General features: G+C 45.4%; 1 long non-coding RNA gene across 1 annotated transcript in view; it reads right to left on the bottom strand.

Moving 5' to 3' along the window:
• LOC113608263 (uncharacterized) overlaps positions 1–20,091 on the bottom strand; it is a 150,726-nt gene that overhangs the window by 100,039 nt on the left and 30,596 nt on the right. Inside the window, exons 2-3 of the long non-coding RNA XR_003428283.1 lie at positions 17,185–17,338; positions 12,063–12,152 (exon numbers count right to left, since the gene is read on the bottom strand). This is a non-coding gene — a long non-coding RNA (uncharacterized LOC113608263). The remainder of the gene's footprint in view (positions 1–12,062; positions 12,153–17,184; positions 17,339–20,091) is intronic.

Raw genomic sequence — 20,091 nt, forward strand, 5'->3', positions numbered from 1 at the left:
AAGATGTGGTATATATATTCAGTGGAATATTACTCAGCCATAAAAAAGAATGAAATAATGCCATTTGCAGCAACATAGATGGCCCTAGAGATTATCATACTAAGTGAAATAAGCCAGACAAAGACAAATATTACACAATATTGCTTATTTGTGGAATCTAAAAAATAAAATGATACAAACAAACTTATATACAAAACAGAAGCAGACCCACAGACATGGAAAACAAACTTACGGTTACCAAAGGGGAAAGAGAGAGGAGAGGTAAATTAGGAATTTGGGATTAACATACACACACTACTATATAATAGATAACCAACAAGGACCTACTGTATAGCACAGGGAAATATACTCAGTATTTTGTAATAACCTATAAGGAAAAAGAATATATATATATATATATATATACACATATATATGTAACTGAACCACTTGGCTGTACACCTGAAACTAACAAAGCATTGTAAATGAACTATACTTCAATTAAAAAGGGGGGATGGCTATCACGATGAGAAATTTAGGAATGGAGTTGCTAAATGGGGTAAGGTTGGTGGTGTAGGGAAGGCCTTATAATTTCTACTAGTTAGGTCAAACACCAACCCTATCTATGCTTAAGACCAACCCCAAAAGAATGTTCTGCCCAGACTATAAGTAAGATTATTAGGCACTAGTGCTGACATCTGGCCTCAGCAGCAGAGAATACTATAATTGATTAGTGATGGCTGTCATGAGCTCAGAAGTAAGAAGTAGCCGTATGCATGCTACATACTTACTGTGCCTACCTTTAACAAAAGAAACCACACTAAAAGTATTTCAGGCAACAGAACCAACTGATACAAGAAGTTAGGTATTCTGGTTTAGTTTGATTTGGTTTGGTTTGGGGTTGGGGAAGATATGTTTTTCAATTTATATAACCAAGCTGACAGGTACTCCTTCTATGTGTCTGTAACTACTAAGATCAGCCCAAAATGGACATTGTTTCGCTGAATGAACTCAAGGTAGGACCACGGAGCCCACTTATAAAAGAATTCAGAGATTTTAAAGCCTTTAATCATAGCAATTGTGTTTATCTTAACCTGTTTCTTTAGTGAGACCTACCCAGTACTTAAAAACATGCAGCCCACACCTGTCAATAATTCCCGGGGCAGATGAGCCTTCACTGGCAGCTTCTCACCCTGATCTCTGATCTCCCTGCCTCTAATTTTCTCTCCTGTTGGAACCCCTTCATCTGCTTCTCTACCACGCTCCTGGGACAATGGGGTTTGTCGACAGAGAGAGCAAATTTTTTTCTTCTTTATATTCTTCCTGTAAATGCAAACAAGCGACCAGCACTACAAGAACTTTCATATTTGCAAACACCCCAGGGTGTTTCACACAAATCAATCTGACCAAAACCCATAAAATATAAATTCACCTGATACAAGCACAGGATGACTGCGGAGATTTCTCCCCCTACCTCTGCATTACACAGTGTCCATACAAATGACTCTGGAAACAGCACCAATTACTAGAGCCACCAGAGAAATCTCAAGGTCAGGAGAATTTGCAGGAAAAAGAAAGCAAATGAAATGCATCTTTAAAGAGGGCTTTTGCATAAGAGAGCCTGCTCCGAAGCAGATTCAGGTAAAAGTAGATGATTTGGGCAAGAAATTTTCCACCTTCCCTTTGTGATATTGCAGGTATCTGAGAATCACAGCCCCACTATCCATTCCCAGAGCGCTTTCCTAATCTGGAATCTATGCAATGTGCTTCTGCTATTGGGGAAGAAATAAGGGTTGTGCTGGATGTGGGGGAAGGCAGACTGGAGGGGCAGAGCTGCCGAATATTTATATATAAAAAACGTTTACAAAGGTATAAAATTTTTAAAAAAATATTCTTACTTACTGTTAAAACTTTACAAAATACAAGGAAAAAAACCAGTCACTCCTCATCCCTCTCCAACCATCGCTCGGTGGTACCTCCACCAGCACAGTCTCCCAAAGCCTGCAGCAGAATCTCCCCATGCATACACAAAATCAGACTCCTGGGCATGTCCGCACGTCTGCAGAATCCAGATTTCTGGGTATGGATGGATTCCCAGCACCTGCATTTTGCAAAGGCACCCCCAGCGATCCTTAGGATGACTTCCTTTCGGATCGGTAAACCCTGCTAATGCAGATATTTGGGCTTCTTCTGTTCACCACTGTATTCCAGAACCTGACATATGGGAGGTACTCAATAAATATGTATTGAATAGATAAGTAAATTCTTTTTCTTTTTTGCACATATGCTTCCCTTCTTTTTTTTTTGAAATATGTCCTCATAGTTTCACTTAACGATAGATGAGGCACTTACCATGTACTTGTCACTGCCCTAAGTTTTACAAGCATTATCTCACTTATAATAAACCCATAAAGCAACTATGATTTCTGACCCCTATTTCAGATGAAAAATCCTAGACACAGAGAAGTTGTGTAATTTGTCCCATGCCACACAGCTAGGAAGTGGTAGAAGCAGGTTTAAACCTCAGAAGTATAATCCAGTCTTCATGTTTCACATCTGCATCCATCTTGAGCCTTTTCTCAGGCTTTCAACAATGTTCTACACTTTTTATGAAACTGACAAGGGCTTAATTTCCAAAATATACAAAATGCTCCCACAGGGGCTTCCCTGGTGGCGCAGTGGTTGAGAGTCCGCCTGCCGATGCAGGGGACACGGGTTCGTGCCCCGGTCTGGGAAGATCCCACATGCCGCGGAGCGGCTGGGCCCGTGAGCCATGGCCGCTGAGCCTGCGCGTCTGGAGCCTGTGCTCCGCAACAGGAGAGGCCACAACAGTGAGAGGCCCGCGTACCGCAAAAAAAAAAGCTCCCACAATTCAGTAACAAAAAAGCAAACAACCCAACCAAAAAGTGGGCAGAAGACCTAAATAGACATTTCTCCAAACAAGACATACAGATGGCCAAGAGGCACATGAAAAGATGCTCATCATCACTAATTATTAGAGAAATGCAAATCCAAATTACAATGAGGTATCACCTCACACCAGTCAGAATGAACATGATCAGAAAATCTACAAATAATAAATGCTGGAGATGGTGTGGAGAAAAGTGAACCCTCTTATACTGTAGGTGGGAATGTAAATTGGTTCAGCTGCTATGGAAAACAGTATGGAGGTTCCTCAAAAAACCAAAATTAGAGATGTCATATGATCCAGCAATCCCACTCCTAGGCATATACCCAGAAGAAACTATAATTCGAAAAGATACATGTACCCCTATGTTCATAGCAGCACTATTTACAGTAGCCAAGACATGCAAACAACCTAAATGTCCATCGATAGATGAATGGATAAAGAAGATGTGAAAAATATACAGAATGGAATATTACTCAGCCATTAAAAAGAATGAAATAATGCCATTTGCAGTGACATGGATGCAACTAGAGATTATCATACTAAGCAAAGTAAGTCAGAAAGAGAAAGACAAATACCATATGATATCACTTACAGATGGAATTAAAATACAACAGAAATGAACATATCTACGAAACAAAAAAAGACTCAGACATAGAAAACAGACTTCTTGTTGCCAAGGGGGAGGGGGCTGGGGGAGGGAAGGATTGAGAGTTTGGAATTAGCAGATGCAAACTATTATATATAGGATGGATAAACAACAAGGTCCTACTGTATAGCACAAGGAACTATATTCAATATGCTGTGATAAACCATGATGGAAAAGAACATGAAAAAGAATGTGTATATATATATATATATATATATAACTGAATCACCTGGCTGTAGAGCAGAAATTAACACAACATTTTAAATCAACTATACTTCAATAACATTTTTTTAAAAAGCAATGTTCTACATTTTTTAATGGTAACATGGTATTCCACTTACAGATTCACCAGAATTTAAGAAATTATTGGACAGTTCCTCTCTATTTTTACAACACTGTGCCAAAAGCATGTGAACTAAATTTCTTACAACCATAATCTTAGTTCCTTTAATCATTTCCTGAAAGTGGAACTGCCAAGTCAAAGGATGTGATCACTTTTAGGGCTCTTGATTCATACTGACAATCGTCCTACTAAAATATTTTAATAGAATACTTGTCTACCTACAGCATAAAGGTGCCTATTTCTTCCATTAAAAACACAGAAACTTTGAATATCATTAAAAATATTTGTTTATGGATGTCACGTTTGGGGGAGTGTTTTAGTCCTTTTTTAACAGGAGGTACTTCTCACAGGGCAGGACCTTGGCAGTACCAGATCTAGGCAGGGAGACAGAGTTCATCTCAACACCTCCTGGTAACGCCCTGGGTACCCCTCCCTCAACGTGTTTTGGGTTCTGTTTTGTGTTTTTATTTTGTTTTGTTTGACCTCTGTGCCTTTACTGATGTTACGCCCCCAGCTGCTGGGATGTTTTCATTTCTGTGCATTCCACAAATTCACTCCCTCCCCATTCCAGCCTTTGGCGACCATGCTCCTCGAAAGATCTATGGAAGGCCTGCTGAGGGCCAGCAGAAGCCTTGTCTCCTGTGATTATCCACAGAGCACTGATAAAGAAATCCAGGCTCAGCCAGGCTGAGTAACTTGCCCAAGGTCACACGGTCTGTAAAGAGGTAGAGTCTGGATTCTTAGAGCTGGAGCTCTTAACCACCACCCTCCACTGCCTCTCTCTTGGCAAAACTTGTCACCTGCGAGAGAAAATCTGAACTGTGAATCAACAATTGCCAGGACTGACTGACCTAGCAACCCTCCAGCCAAAAAAGAGATGACTTCTCCCACGCAGAGAAGGTGAGAAGGAAAAAGCCTCTACCCGTGACACCGGCGCTCTGAATGTAAGCATCACTCCTCCTCCAGAGTCACTGGCTCCAAACACTTGCCTCTGGTGGAACTGAAATCATTATCGATCCCAAAGTGTTCTCTAAATGAGCTCGCAGTCTACCACAGCCGCCTGCAGACCGGCCAGGCTCCTAGGAGCAGCTGCTTCCTTGGTCAGCTCTTCCTGGCTCAGATTTACTCTGAGAAATTAGAAGTTAAAAGTAAAAGCAAATAGAGATGGAATTTAATTATACTGAACGGAGACACAGTGTGCAAGGAATGCTGTTCTTCTCCTTTGATAAGCAGAAGAGAACGGCTGAGCTGGTACCCAGGCATTGCCCCAGCTGACAACTCCGCTCTCTTCCCTGCCCGGCATCTCTGTCATCTAGCGATTGCATGTAAGCTCCTTCGGGGCAGGGACTGTGTCCCATCACTCAACATGCTACTATCTATTAGGCTAGCTTTCAGCCGGAAATAACTGATAAAGAGGTTAAGAATGTCTTAAACCATTCTGCATTGATTGTTTTTAAGTGAGAAGCCCAGAGGAAGGCGCCCTTAGGCTTGGTTGGGCAACTCAACCAAGCCATCAGGATCCAGGCTCTCCTATACAGTAGTCCCCCCTTATCTGCAGTTTTGCTTCCTGTGGTCTCAGCAGTTGCCCCCCACCTACCCCCAGGTCAACCGAGGAGAGGGTGAATGCTATCATCCAGGCAGGTGGGGACTTGTGCCAACACAATTTGTATTTTCAGGCTGGTGACATTTGGGTTGCCAGGGGACAAGACAGAGCTGGCTATGGTTTTCCCATACAGGGAATGTGACTTACCTAGAGTCTCAGAGCAGGTGACACTGCTGGTGAGAAGCCCACCCAGGAAGCCAGAGGTCAGCCTCTCTGTTAGGATGTGAGGATTCTGCAAACAGAGTAGGAATCAGGGGAACCGCTGGCAGCCAGGACCACCTCTAGGATGTACCTGGAACCAGATTCACTACTCTCTCACTGGGTCAGGTGGTCCTGTGGATGAAAAAAGTGTCCTGCCATGTCAGTAAACAAAGGGTGTTTCAGCCATCAATCCACCACAGCCGCCCCCGTGGTGAGCCCTGCAGGAACTCAGCATGGTGACAAATGGCTTCCGGGCTGCCAGGTTGCCCACTGCCAAGCCCTCAGCCATGGCCGCCATCCCCAACTGTGCACCCTGAGGGGACTCAGGATGTGCAAGAACAGGACACTGGCCCCAGAGAGCTGAGGTGCATAGCAAAGGAATGAGTTCAGTGAGCCCAGACTCTTGCATCTTCCCATACGTAGAAAAGTGCTAAATTCATTAACTTGAGCTCTCTGGTTTTCTTTAATTAACGGTAATCTTTTAATGTTCCAACAACCTGGTCTTTGTTGCAAAAACCCTTATATATCCTACCTCCTTCCTTACCTCTTGGGAGCAGTCTCTCAGAGCTATCTGAGAGGCTGTGTCCTGGGCTTGAGGTCCTCAGAAAGTCCACTAAATAAAACATAATTCTCAACTTTTAGGTTGTGCATCTGTTTTCAGTCAACAGTCCCTTCTCCTCCCGGGGCCTCAATTTTCTCATTTATAAGATGAAGTGGGAAAAAAAAAAAACGATGAAGGGATCACATTACATCTCTAAGGTCCTTTAACACTTGTGTTCAATTTTGTTAGTTATAGAATCTGCAAACAAGAAAAATGTTTAAATAAATCAGAGTGATGCAACAGAGGATATGAATAAAGATATGGCCCGACCATCAGGCAGTGATGCAGTGGTTGAGAATTGGGGCTTGAGACTCAGCTGGACTTGGCCTCAGGGCCAAGATCTGTCACTTAATATATGATCTCATGTTTTTAAGCCCAAGATGAGTTTTCCTTGTCTATGAAATTGAGATAATAATAGCAATCTCATGAAGGAGTGTGGAGAATTAAATAATATACTCATGTTGCCTGGTAAAGTACCAGGCCTATAGTAGGTGCTTCGTAAACTGCACTTTCAACAAAACCAAAAGGATGAATCCGCAAGTGAGAGTCTTCCTTTAAGACTTCAGGAATCTCCATATCGTGGTTTTGGTTTCCAAATCTTTGTTCCAATAGAACTATCCTTTTTCTGACTGCCAACTTTGAGTTCAAGGAAGGCGCCAGGACCATCATACTTCCTGAAGCTTGATGACTACATGTTTTATAAAGGGCACTGCCGGGCTTCACCCTGGACTCAGGGAGACATGCAGAGGCCCTCTATTCTGGCAAGGGTCCACCTTTCTTCCTTTTGTGGGCCTTGTCTAGTTGGATAGCCAAATAAAAGGTTCTGCCCACTCACATTCAAAAATCTATTCATTAATGGGATGCAATTCACACTACGTGCCACTAATTACCCTAGGAAAGCAGTAAAAATTAATAAGGAACTACAGTTTAATTGTTTGATAATGACAGGGAGTTCCAAAGCGTCCTCCTGAGTAACAAAATTAACATTTAAACTAGCTCAGTCGAAGAACCTTCCCTTAAATGTAACTCTTCACTATTAGTGTGGCTTATTTCTTTCTTTATTATGTCTTTGGGCAGCTCTGAAATATCAGAAATGTGTACTGAACCTTGAGAAGCTTCCCAATGTTCCAGGATAGTGAGTAGCCTGTCTGCAGAGTTTCAGGTGAACTGTGGATGGTCCCCACCATACACACACACACACACACACACACACACACACACACACACACAGTACAATCAGACTGTCCTATGTTTATTTAACCAGGGGTAGAGAAGCTTCTCAGAAATTAGTGCCTCTTCCTAAAGGGAGATGGGGGATGTGGGGAGCTGTCAAAACACTGCCCAGGGTAGGGTCCTAGAGAATCTCAGAAATGAAATGTTTGCTATGATGTCATTCTTTTTTTCTTTCGGCCGCGTGGCTGCGGGACCAGGGATCAAACCAGAGCCCTCAGCAGTGAGAGCGTGGAGTCTTAACCACTGGACCACCAGCAAATTCCCGGACGTCATTATTTTACACTGGAACATATACCGCTATTCCAGGGTACTCTCTGGACTTTTGTTGAAGGGAATGTGGTAGTTTTCAAATATGCCCATAAAAAGTGGAGTCTAATTTCCTTCCCCTTGAACATGAGGAGGATTTAGTGATTCTCTTCTAACGAATAAAATGTAGCAGAAGTGACGCTGTGTGACTTGAGAATTAGGCTCTAAAACGGATTCAGCTTCCACCTGGCTCTCCCTTGAGATGCTTGCCCTTGGAATCCAGCCACCATGTTGTGAGGAAGCCCAAGCACATGAAGAAGCCACACGTGGGTGTCTCGGCCCACAGACCCAGTGAGGTCCCCAGGCCAGCAACACCATCACCCACCAGATTCATAACTGAAGGAGACTTTAGATGATTCCAGCACCCAGCCTTCAACCCTCCTGCTCCCACACCTGAGGCCCCAGACCTGGAGCATCAGACACAGGTCATGCCCCCTGTATTCTGAATTCCTGACCGACAGAAACCATGAGACATAGTCAATGATATGCATTATTTTAAGCCACGACATTTGGAGATAAGCTGTTACACGGCAATCGATGACTCACAGAGAAAATTTTACAGACATGGGCCTCTTAGTTCTTGAACCAAAACCTTAAGGCCAGCAGGGACTGACTCACACAGGGCAGAGGGGAATGACGAGGGAGGGCTCAGCTGTGGCTGACCACAGCCCCAGCCCCCAGCCTTCCAACATGCTCATCACCTGCTAAATGACACACCCCAACAGAAGCTCTGTAGTCCTGAGCAACTTTAAGGTTGAAGGGTTTTCTTGTAATTCACAGAGATAGGACTAGGCACGGTTTATCTCCTGGGATACTTGCTTTCCCTGAAGAGCTAAGGATTGGCACTCATAATCCCTCAAAAGTGGCCTTCCAGAGAGTCCCATCATGTTGTGGCTCATTTCACACATGCTTGGGAGAGAGGAAAAGCCAACAGAGAAGGAACAGCTGTGCTCTGGGACCAGTCATGCCCACTCCCCCACCCTCGACCCAAACTCCATGCCCCATGTCCACTCTCTCATGCCAGCACTTCTATCTTCCCAGGCCAGGCCAGCTGTCTTCTTATGCATTCATTCATTCATTCATTCATTCAATACGTATCGGATGCCTACTGCATCAGGGGAGACAGACATTAAACAACAAATCATACAAACAAAGAATTCTACTTGTCCTAAGCACTTGCAGGGAGAAGTACAAGGTCCTCTGGGGAACTAGGGATATTTAAGTTGAGATCTGAAAAATTAGAGAATGAGTGAAGCAGACAGGGGTGCAGTGGGGGCCTAGGGAGATTGCATTCCAAACAAAAGGCCACTCTAGGGCTTCCCTGGTGGCTCAGAGGTTAAGAATCCGCCTGCCAATGCAGGGGACACGGGTTCGAGCACTGGCCCAGGAAGATCCTACATGCTGTGGAGCAACTAAGCCTGCACCACAACTACTGAGCCTGCGCTCTACAGCCCACGAGCCATAACTACTGAGCCTGCGTGCCACAACTACTGAAGCCCGCGTGCCTAGAGCCCGTGCTCCACAACAAGAGAAGCCAGTGCGATGAGAAGCCTGCACACCGCAACAAAGAGTAGACCCCGCTTGCTGCACCTAGAGAAAGCCCGCGCACAGCAACAAAGACCCAACACAGCCAAAAAAATTAATTAAATAAATAAATAAAGGCCACTCTATGGGAAGAAAGTGTGTGGTTTCTGGGGACTTAAAGAATGATCAGTCAGGATGCCGGTCAGAAGTGGAGGAAGCAAGACAGTGCCCCCAGAAGAGTCTGGGGATTGAGGGAGCAACCAGACCATGTGGGGCGATACAGAAAGATCTCATCTATATTCTAAGCACAACAGGCAACCACCGAAGTGTTTAAAGCAGGAGAATGACAGGGTCAAATTTCACCTGTTAAAGCATCTCGGTCCCCTAACCCCATTATTTCCCATTTGTGTGTACACCTCTGTACAACCCAGATCACATTATATTATAGGTAGTTGTTTAAGTATCTTTCTCCCCCACTGTGCTGATGGTCTCTTGAGAGCAGCGACCATGGCGTAACCATATTTGTAATTCCATTAGGCTCCCTACTGTTCTTGGGATCAAGTGCAAACTCCTTCTGCAGCCTGCAAGGCCTTGCACCTTCTGTCCCTCGCCCACCTCCCCAGGATCATCTTAGTCACTTCCTTTGCTCTCCAGTCATTCATCATGGTCCAGCCACTCCGGCAGACGTGTCACTTCCTCAAAGGCCTTCCAAGATGCCCTAGCTAGGATAGGGTCCCTGCTAAATATTCTCAGAGAAACCAATGCTTCTCCATCAGACTACCTACCAGGATTTACATCACCACTCATACACATTATTGCTTTGAGACTTGTCCCCCTCCTAAACTGTCAGTTTCATGAAAGCAGAGAACGCGTCTGCCTTGGTTACCATCATATCTCCAGGACCTGGCACTTTGACGCTTATAGTTGGCATTCCACAAAGAGTTGCTGAATGACAGAATGAAGGAGTAAGAATGCATCAATGGGCAAATGAATGGGTGATTTCATGTATGATCCCAGCGGCCACCCAGGCCAATTCAACAGCTGATGTTGGACACCTCTCTCTGATCACCCTCCAGGCCCTTCTATGACATCATCTCTTTGCTGGCCTCACTGACTCTCCACTGGAAGAAGCCAATGTTAGTGAAGGCTTTATGGAATAAATGGAAAGTAGAAATGGGTAGAGAAGTCCAGGAAGGCATTTCTGGCAATCTCTGAGTAGTTATTACCTTAATCCTTCTGCCAAGCAAGAGGAGGAAAACTGGCAGACACCCATGCTCAGTCAACAAGTCCACGTAAATGCCAACATGTGTAGGACCTCGGCTGCGTTCATAAGCTTTTCAAGTCCAAAGTCTTTTATAGGAACTAATGGGGTCAAATACAGTCCGTCAGGTCACTGCTTCTGAAACTATCTCTGGTAAAGGGCCAGGTTTTAATTTTGTTTTCAATCTGCCACAGATCAATATTTTATAAAATAACGGGAATTATATACTTGGATGAGGCTGCAATGTCAAATTGCTATAAAAGTTTTTAAACTTTTTTGCTGTAAAAATTTTTGAATGCTTACGTACTCATTTCTTCATGGGTAACAAATATTTCTAGACCTACATCCATCTGCAAATCACACTGTGAGTAGCACTGACCCAGGTCAGCACTTGTACTCCCACTGCCTCATTCCTCAACCATGGCAGAAATTGCGAATCAGTCATCACACATTTCCCCATGAAGCCCATGCTTGGTTTTAAAATCTTCCTTATCCCAGTGTTCAAGACAGCCACTACCCTTCATACCTGTTAGAATGTCTATTATCAAAAAGACCAGAAATAACAAGTTTTGGCAAGGGTATGGGGAAAAGGGAACCCTCATGCCCTGTTGTGGGAATGTGAACTGGTACAGCCAGTATGGAAAACAGTACGGATGTTCCTTTAAAAACCAAAACACGGGCTTCCCTGGTGGTGCAGTGGTTGAGGATCTGCCTGCCAATGCAGGGAACACGGGTTCGAGCCCTGGTCTGGGAAGATCCCACATGCCATGGAGCAACTGGGCCCGTGAGCCACAACTACCGAGCCTGCGCTCCGCAACAAGAGAGGCCACGACAGTGAGAGGCCCGCGCACGCGATGAAGAGTGGCCCCCACTCGCCGCAACTAGACAAAGCCCTCGCACAGAAACAAAGACCCAACACAGCCGAAAATAAATAAATAAATAAATAAAATTTTAAAAAAGAAAATAAACTTGTTAAAAAAAAAAAAACTAAACTAAAACACAACTACCGTATGATCCAGCAATTCCACTTCTGGTTATTTACCTGAAGAAAACAAAAACACTAACTCCAAAAGATACATGCACCCCATGTTCAATGCAGCATTATTTACAATAGCCAAGATATTGGAAACTACCCAAGTGTCCATCGCTGGATGAATGGATAAAGAAATTATGGTTTATATATCTACAATGGAATATTATTCAGCCATAAAATAGAATGAAACTTTGCCATATGTAACAACATAAATGGACCTCAAGGGCATTGGGCTAAATGAAGTAAGTCAGACTGAGAAAGACAAATTAGAGTATGATCTCCCTTATAGGTAGAGTCTTTTTTAAAAAAGAAAAAAGCTTATACATACAGAGAACAAATTGGTGGTTGCCAGAGGAGGGGGGGAGAAATGGGTGAAGGGAGTTAAAAGGTATTTAAAAGAAAGTAACCCTGTAACGTTTACCTGTCATCTTCCAATTCTTCCTTCCCCTACAACCCCAGTTCTGAGCAATCGCTAATCTGCTTTCTGTCTTCTGTCTTCCCTGTTCTGGACCTTTTATACATTTGGAAAAGAGAAAAAAGACAGTCACAACCATGTACACAATCAGGGATACCACGGGAAATTAAACTTGTTTACCATCCCTACTTTACATGTCCACAGGCTCACCATTTGTCATATTCACACCCAGGATAAGGAAATGTCTATATTTTTGTATCCAGCCTAATGAAAAGTTCATGAAGTATGACCATCTATCTCATCAACGGAGTCCCTCCTGATCATTCAGTCCATTAACAATCTTTTTGCAGCTTGAGAAGCCCTTAATTCACACATACCTACAAGAAGACATAGCAACCTATACCACAAACACAAACTTCTGCTATGTTCTCAGATGTAGACTATGTGGATTGCACCTGGGAACATGAAATCACTAGCCCTTCATTGCTTTGACTCTTTCTTCCCTCAAATTCTCCATCCCTACAGCTCACCTGCTTCTATTTCAATTTGTCACAGGGGCTCCTTCACAGTGGATTATTTTCACTTCTCATTACCCTCTTTAGCACAACATGAGGTTTTCATTCCTCCCACGTTCAATCTTTTCCCCAAGCAAGATTAAAACCCCTTGGCCCTTCTTGGGTCACCATCAGGCTGTAAGCCAACCTCCAGTCATGGTCACTGAGAGGCCAGAGAAGCAGCAGCCATGAGGCAGAGAGAATTGATCTGTTGTCTTCAGGCTTCAGATGTGAAACTCACTTGTGGAGAAAGGCAAGTTTCACTTTGAACCTTTTCTCTCAACCTCACCTCTAAAGTTCTCTTTGAAATGTTTTTGCAACTTCCTCTTGGTCCCTGTAAACCACAGAATCACAGACTGTTAGCCCTAGAATATGCCTTAAAGGGCATCTGGCTCATCCAAAGTCCTCTTCTGAGTAGTGGGGGGAACAGTGAGGTCAGTGTGGGGAGTCAGCAGACGTGAGCCCTGCTCACTAACCAGTGATGACCTTAGAAGAGGTGATACACGTCTCTGAGACTGTTTCCAAGGAAGGCAGATAAGATCCCTAAAATGCGGTGATTGTGACCCACTCACGGGGCCAGTTGAAAATAAAATGAGATGATGAGAACAAAAGTGCTTTGAGGGGCTTCCCTGGTGGAGCAGTGGTTGAGAGTCCGCCTGCCGATGCAGGGGACACGGGTTCGTGCCCCGGTCCGGGAAGATCCCACATGCCGCGGAGCGGCTGGGCCCGTGAGCCATGGCCGCTGAGCCTGCGCGTCCGGAGCCTGTGCTCCACAACGGGAGAGGCTGCAACAGTGAGAGGCCCGTGTACCGGAAAAAAAAAAAAAAAAAAAGTGCTTTGAAATGAAAGCACCATGTGAATGTTGGGATTTTAACAGTCCTCAGCATTGCAGTAAACTAGAGGCCAATATCAGAGTAGAAACAGTGGGAGGAGAAAGAGAGGGTGATCCAAGGTGCCTTTTGACAAAGACCTTTTTTGACAACTTGGGAGCTGAAATTAATTTAAGGAAAGGAATTGGGGTGTTTTGGACCATTTGTAGTCTGAGCAAGAAAGGAAAGTATTTAGTAACGATCTAGGATGGTGGTCATGACAGAAAAAAGTGGACAAATTCAAAAATATTTATGAGGTAAAATTATCAGGCTAAGTGTCCATCAGCAGATGAATGGATAAAGAAAATGTGAGGGATATATACATACAGTGGAATATTATTCATCCATTAAAAAGAAGGAAATTCTGCCATTTGTGACAACATGGATAGACCTTGAGGGTATTAGGCTAAGTGAAATAAGTCAGGCAGAGAAAGACAAAAGCTGTATGGTCTAATGTATATGTAGAATCTTTAAAAAAATGAAACCAAACTCATAGAAAAAGAGAACAGATGTGTGTTTACTAGAATCAGGGTTGGGGGGGGCAGGGTGCAGAGGAATTAGATGAAGGTGGTCAAAAGTACAAACTTCCAGTTATGAGATAAATAAGTTCTGGGGATGTCATGTACAACATGATGACTACAGCTAACACTTCTGTAGGACATCTTTGAAAAATGCTAAGGGAGCAAATCCTACAAATTCTCATCACAAGGAGAATAAATGTTTTTGTAACTATATGAGATGGATGTTAACTAAACTTATGGTATTTATATGTACGTCAAGTCATTACACTGTACCCCTTATATAGCAAGTCGTTATGCTATATGTCAATGATATCTCAATAAAACTGGGGAAAAAAATCATCAGGGCTAGGTGATGGATTGGATACGGGAAGAGAGAAGGAGGGGGTATGTTCAGGGTGACATTTCTGGCTTATTTCACTGGAGTTAAGAAACACCAGAAGAGATCCAAGTGGGCGGGGCACAGAAGGGAGATCACAGACTTGCTTTTGCACATGTTGAGTTTGACTCGCCCTTGGGGCACCCAAGCAGATATGCTAAATAGGCCATTGGAGCTGAGGGCTTCTGTGTAGCTCAAGATATAAAAGGTTGAGTATATCCATGTAGGTGGGAATTAAAGTAACTGGCTAGGATGAGATCACCTAGGGAGAGAACACAGGGTGGGAAAAGAAAGGGACCTAGGACAAGTCTATGGACAAGGGACCATAATATTTAATGACAGAGGAGGATGAAACTTAAGAGAAATTAAGGCAAGATCAAAGAGACAGAAGGAAAAGCAGAAGAGTGTTTTTAAGCAAGGGAAGAGCATCATTCAAGAAGAAAGAAATGGCCAGTAGCACCAAGCGCTGATAAGGGTCATTTAAGATGAAGACAGGTAGATATCCATCAGGGTATCCAAATATCCAGGTCACCGGTGTCCTTTCATGACAGCATCCCGTTCTGGGTCCTCTCCAAACACAGATTCTTTCCTGTGCCCTTGTCCCCATTACAGTCCAAGGTTCAAAATGGACCTCAACTCTCTAGAAAAACCAACCATTCATGAGATCCTGAACACTTAGGAATGTTTTCAACATGACAGTTTGAGGCTTCAGCTAAGCCTGTAACTTTCTGGAACCACCGCTCCACCCTACATACCGAGAAATCCTACCTCCTGAGATTGGTTTCCTCTAGATCACAGATGGCAAGTGTGAGGCACACCTATTCACACCCACCAAACCTGGGTCCATGTCAGACATCACTCATTGATCGGAAGTCCCCCCTGAAAACTGTGTGCCTCTGGGGGTCACTCTCCCTACATGCCATGTTCTAGGATGGCGGTACAGCTCTGAACCCTCGATCCCTTCCCAGGTCATCGTCCCCCATTCCCCATCCTCCCCTGAGGGAGGTAAGACGACTTCCACAGCACATCATGTGTCTCTGTCCCTAGCTGCACTCAGCCCTCAGCCAGACTGTTGCATCTGTTCCCCATATTGAGGGGATTCACAGTTATTTGCTTTGGAAATCAGAGCCTGGGGACTGTCAGCTTTATCTGGAAAGCAGGGCCTGCTCCATGGAGAAGGGAACGACTCGGCACACAGCAGAGCGTGTTTGTTTGTCTTGTCCTGTGGGACACCAACACCCACCGGGTCCTGTGCAGCACGGACGAGGCGCGTGCCTCCCCGCCAGCCTGATTTGGGAGGATAATAAGCTAAACAAAGGAGCAGATGATCATGGAGGCTTATTTGCAGTCTGTACAGTTTATATTTAGCCATCTCGTGACGGGTTGCTAGCTCTGTGTGGCAGTCGCCCTTGGGAAATTCAATCTGGGGGATGCAGAGGTGGGACAGATCTGGGAGAGAGGAAGGAGGGGTTTAAAATGCCACTTTCGGGCACAGGAAGGACGGGAAGGCCAAATTTGTCCAACAAGCAAGCAGCCAGGGACAGGATTTTGGACACTTATTGTAGAAACATGGAAGAGAATATAAAAATGTGTAAGAGGGGACACTCTTAACAATCTGTAAACTGCCAGGCATTGGAGGGTGAAGTCCCCTCTTCCTCCCTTCCTGGCCACCTTCAGTAATCCTGAGAGGGGCGGTGATTCAGAAAACCTGAATTCTAGCCCCGGTCAGCCACCAGCTGGAAGCCGCATCCCTGCTCTGGGAGATGAAAGGGCTAGAGAGGATGATCCCTAAGATGCGGTGATTCCCCGCCTCCACCCGGTGTCAAGATGAAGACAGGCGACCTAGGGGATGTGCAATGTGTGGGTTGGGTGGGGAGTTGCCAGTTAAAACCGTGGGGCAGGGGGATGCCCTGGTGGTGCAGCGGTTAGGACTCCACACTTCCACTGCAGCGGGCACAGGTTCATCCCTGGTCGGGGAACTAGGATCCTGTAAGCTGCAAGGCCTGGCCAAAAAAAGCCAAAAACAGTCATAACTGGAACATTCTGCGATCATTACAAATTGTGGTACTGATGTCACCCAACCAAAAAATAAACTTCCATTAAAATGTACGTCAACATTAAAATAATCTTTAGAGAAACACGAATCATGGTGCTGATCTATATTAATTGACAGCGAAGGTATCTATGACATCCTGCTCGGTGGGAAAGGCAGCAGCCACGCAAGGCAACCGCTTGCTGTCGATCAGGCATTGGTGGGCGGGGAGAGAGAGCCATCACCCAAAGCGGGAAGGAGAATCCGAGCGGAGCCTCCCCGAGCCCCTGCTGACCCCTCCCACTCTACATTTTGGGTCTAAGTCGTGAATCCCAGAAACTGGTGCTGCCAGAGAAAGGAGGTTTTCCTATAGGGTTTTTGTTGTTGGTTTTTGACTTGTTTGGGGTTTCTGTCTCCGTTATCGTCCACCATCTTCCCCCAGCCCAAAGCAGCAGTGGGCGGTGAGGACAGCACAGGTCCTCAGGGGCCAGTCTCAGGGAGCCCGTCTTAGAACAAGACTGTGGCTTTAGGCCGAAGCTCTACTTCTTGGTGGGGCCTCCCAGACATAGTCTTGTCTGGGCATGAATCTTCTCATTCTAGAGTGACAAGGCAGAAAAGGGCCTTAAAGATCATCTCTCAGTCCCAGAGCAGTCCTGTTTCCACGCTGTTCTCAAGCCGGCAGCCTCATGAGCTAGTTCAACGAGGCTCTGGATTCCGAGATAACGGAGGGTTTAATTTGAGTTTCAGGGAGATACTTGCTTCTCACAGATATTCACCCTGTCTCCCACATCAGAGCCAGATAGCTCGTCCCTATCAAAGGCAAAGAGGATTTGGTCATGGTGCGATTTGAAAGAACCGACAGTATCTCTCTCACCACTTGCCAGAACCCCGCCCATAGCTCTTCATTCCTTCGTGGTAAAGTGTATTCATCTGTAAAATGAAAGGAGGTGTGAGTCAGGAAAACAGAACTCCCTCAGTGGAAAGAACCCCCCAAATTAGAAATTACACAAGGAGTCATCTGAGGGGGCAGTTCTCCACTCTTAACTGTCTTCACCACTTGGATTCTTTGAATCAGAAGAGACTTTTCACATCGTATCATCCTTTTATAAAGGAGCAATTTAGGCCCAGAGAGGTTATGTTCTTAAGCAAGGTCACACAGAACACTGCGAACCAGGACTGGGGCCCCCTGGCCCCTCTGCACATTTTGAAGGGCTCTTTCAAGCTTAAATTCTAATCCAAGACTCCATTCCTTTGTTTTATAGACAAAAAGAACCACCCCCACCAGAGGCTCCTTGTTAAAATTTCTCTGCTGGCACTAGTATCTGTAGCAATCAACAGTGTGCAGGAGGGAATCATCATTGTAAGCACACTTGGTGTATCGGAATCGAGACACGTAAAGCTTGGGCTTCGGAGCTTGACGGGGCCTACATCAGCGCAAACCCTGTCGGACTGTCTGCGTGTTACCTGCGGGCTTCATTTGCTTTTTTCCCGGAACTTAGTCCTTTGCTTTGGCGCTCCTGCCCCCTAGTGGCAGCAAGCTTCACTGCCGCCACATTCTTCTACAGACAAATGAAAGGGAAATCGGGGCGGGGTGGTGGGGGGAGAGGAGGCACTTTTGAGGATGGATAGAAGCAATCCGCACCCTTCTCTAAAAGAGCAGGCTTGGTTACGATGGCGGAATTTTTTAACCTCACACACAAAAGCGTGACTAACTAGACGTTAGCCCGCAGCGTACCTGAACCTGCGGAGCCGTGAGGCCAGAGCACCAAGGATCCTAGATTGAAAATAGTTTACATAACTGACTCAAGGACTCCTGGGCTCTGAGAATCTGACGGCAGGAATAAAAGGACCTAAACTAGCAAGCAAAAGAGAGGAACACTGACATATGGTACCCAACAAACACTGGCATGAATGAATTCAAAGCCCTGCCCCCCTAACTGCCCAGGCTCTGTCCAGTATTCAAAATACTGGTCCCCACGCTGCTTAGCTAATACCTGTTCCTTCTGCCCATCTCTGCTCAGCGCTTCCCCTGCCTCAGCGGAGGAGATGGGTCCTCTTCATATGCTGTCATGGCACTGGGTACTTTTCCTTCATAAGACTTTTCACAGTCCCTAAGTCTGTGTTTCTCTGGTTATTTTCACGCCCACCCTGAAGTGTAAGTTCCCTGAGGACAGGCACTGAGGCTACCTTGTTGACTACTGAATCTGTGTCTCTAAACTAGTGATTAGCACATAGGAGGCCCTCAATTAATGCTTTTCCGTGGAATTAATGAAATCACAAGTGTTGGTTTACTGACTGAATTATATCTGTTTACAGAGTTAAAAAGCAGATCTCAGTGGAGAAAGCAGGTGAGCTACGTCTTGGGGTTTCACAGCTATGCGGCACTGGTCATGTGTTTAGTGCTTTTCTTGACATGTCTTGAGATCCCTCCTAACCTATAAAAGGCACAAAAATCTTCTGAGGATGGAGACCTTCCTTGAATATGACCGCAAATGCTCACCATCACCCTTGGGGCAGGTAGCTGGGCAGGTGTCTTTACCGTAATTATACTTGTTAACATTCTGCCCCCACCAGCTCAGCTTTCGTTCCCGCCATGGTGGGGAAATCAGCCTGAGAACTGAAGGACAGCAGACTGAGAGGCTACACAGACATCAGGACACCTGACCTTCGGGGCTGTCTCTCTGTAACCTTGGGTGGTGCCTCCCTGCCCCGGCTGTCTGTTGTCTCATTTCTAAACTCTTGGGGTATGTAACATCAAAGCCACTGTTTTTCAGGTGTCAGAAAACCCAACCTAAACTGCCTTAAGGGGAGTAAAAGGGGGATACGTATTACTCATGAAACTGAAAAGCCATGGATTGAGGACTTAGTCCAGGATGTCAAGCAACTTCCTCTGAGCCTGGTCTCTCTCCTCCATCCTTCAGCTCTGCTTCCCTCTCTGTTGGTCCCCTTGCAGGAATGTTCCTTGTATATGGGGGTCTCCAGCAGCTCCAGGCTTTCATCCCCACAGCAGAAAAATAGAGGGGCTTTCTCTTAGCCGTAGCACACAAAAGGCCCTGGACTGCCCTCACAGGTGCCTTTGGGCCACATGCTCACCTATGAGCCAGTAGCTGTGGTCAAGGGAAGTTCTGGGCTCCACCTGAATCACGTGGACTGACACGGCCAGAGACCAGGCACCCCGGGGGGTGATCAAGGAAGTAGTCTCGGAATGTGGGAGAACAGTTGCTAGACGTGCAGCAACAGAAATGGCACTGCAGAGTTAAGTGATTTTTAAGGACCCTTCCAGCTTTCAATACCCTGATGTGACTCTGATTGGATGTCAGGGAAATGGAAGGGAGAATAAAGCCATGGAAATGCTCTAGCATTAGCCTAACCCCAAACCCTTTCAAAAAGCCAAAATGCCAAATAAGACCCCCTCACCCAGAGACTTCCCTGGCGGTCCAGTGGTAAAGAATCCGCCTTCCTATGCAGGGGACACCCGTTCGATCCCTGGTCAGGGAACTAAGATCCCATATGCCGTGGGGCAACCAAGCCCACACGCCACAACTACTGAGCTCGTGTGACTCAACTAGAGAGCCCGCGTGCCACAAACTACAGAGCCCATGCGCTCTGGAACCCACGCCACAACTAGAGAAGAGAAAACCCATATGCCACAACTAGAGAGAAGCCCGTGCACTGCAATGAAA

This window comes from Aethalodelphis obliquidens, unplaced genomic scaffold (assembly GCF_003676395.1).
Source record: "Aethalodelphis obliquidens isolate GAN/ISIS:26980383/991018 unplaced genomic scaffold, ASM367639v1 scaffold52, whole genome shotgun sequence".
In the NCBI taxonomy this organism is placed as follows: Eukaryota; Metazoa; Chordata; class Mammalia; order Artiodactyla; family Delphinidae; genus Aethalodelphis; species Aethalodelphis obliquidens.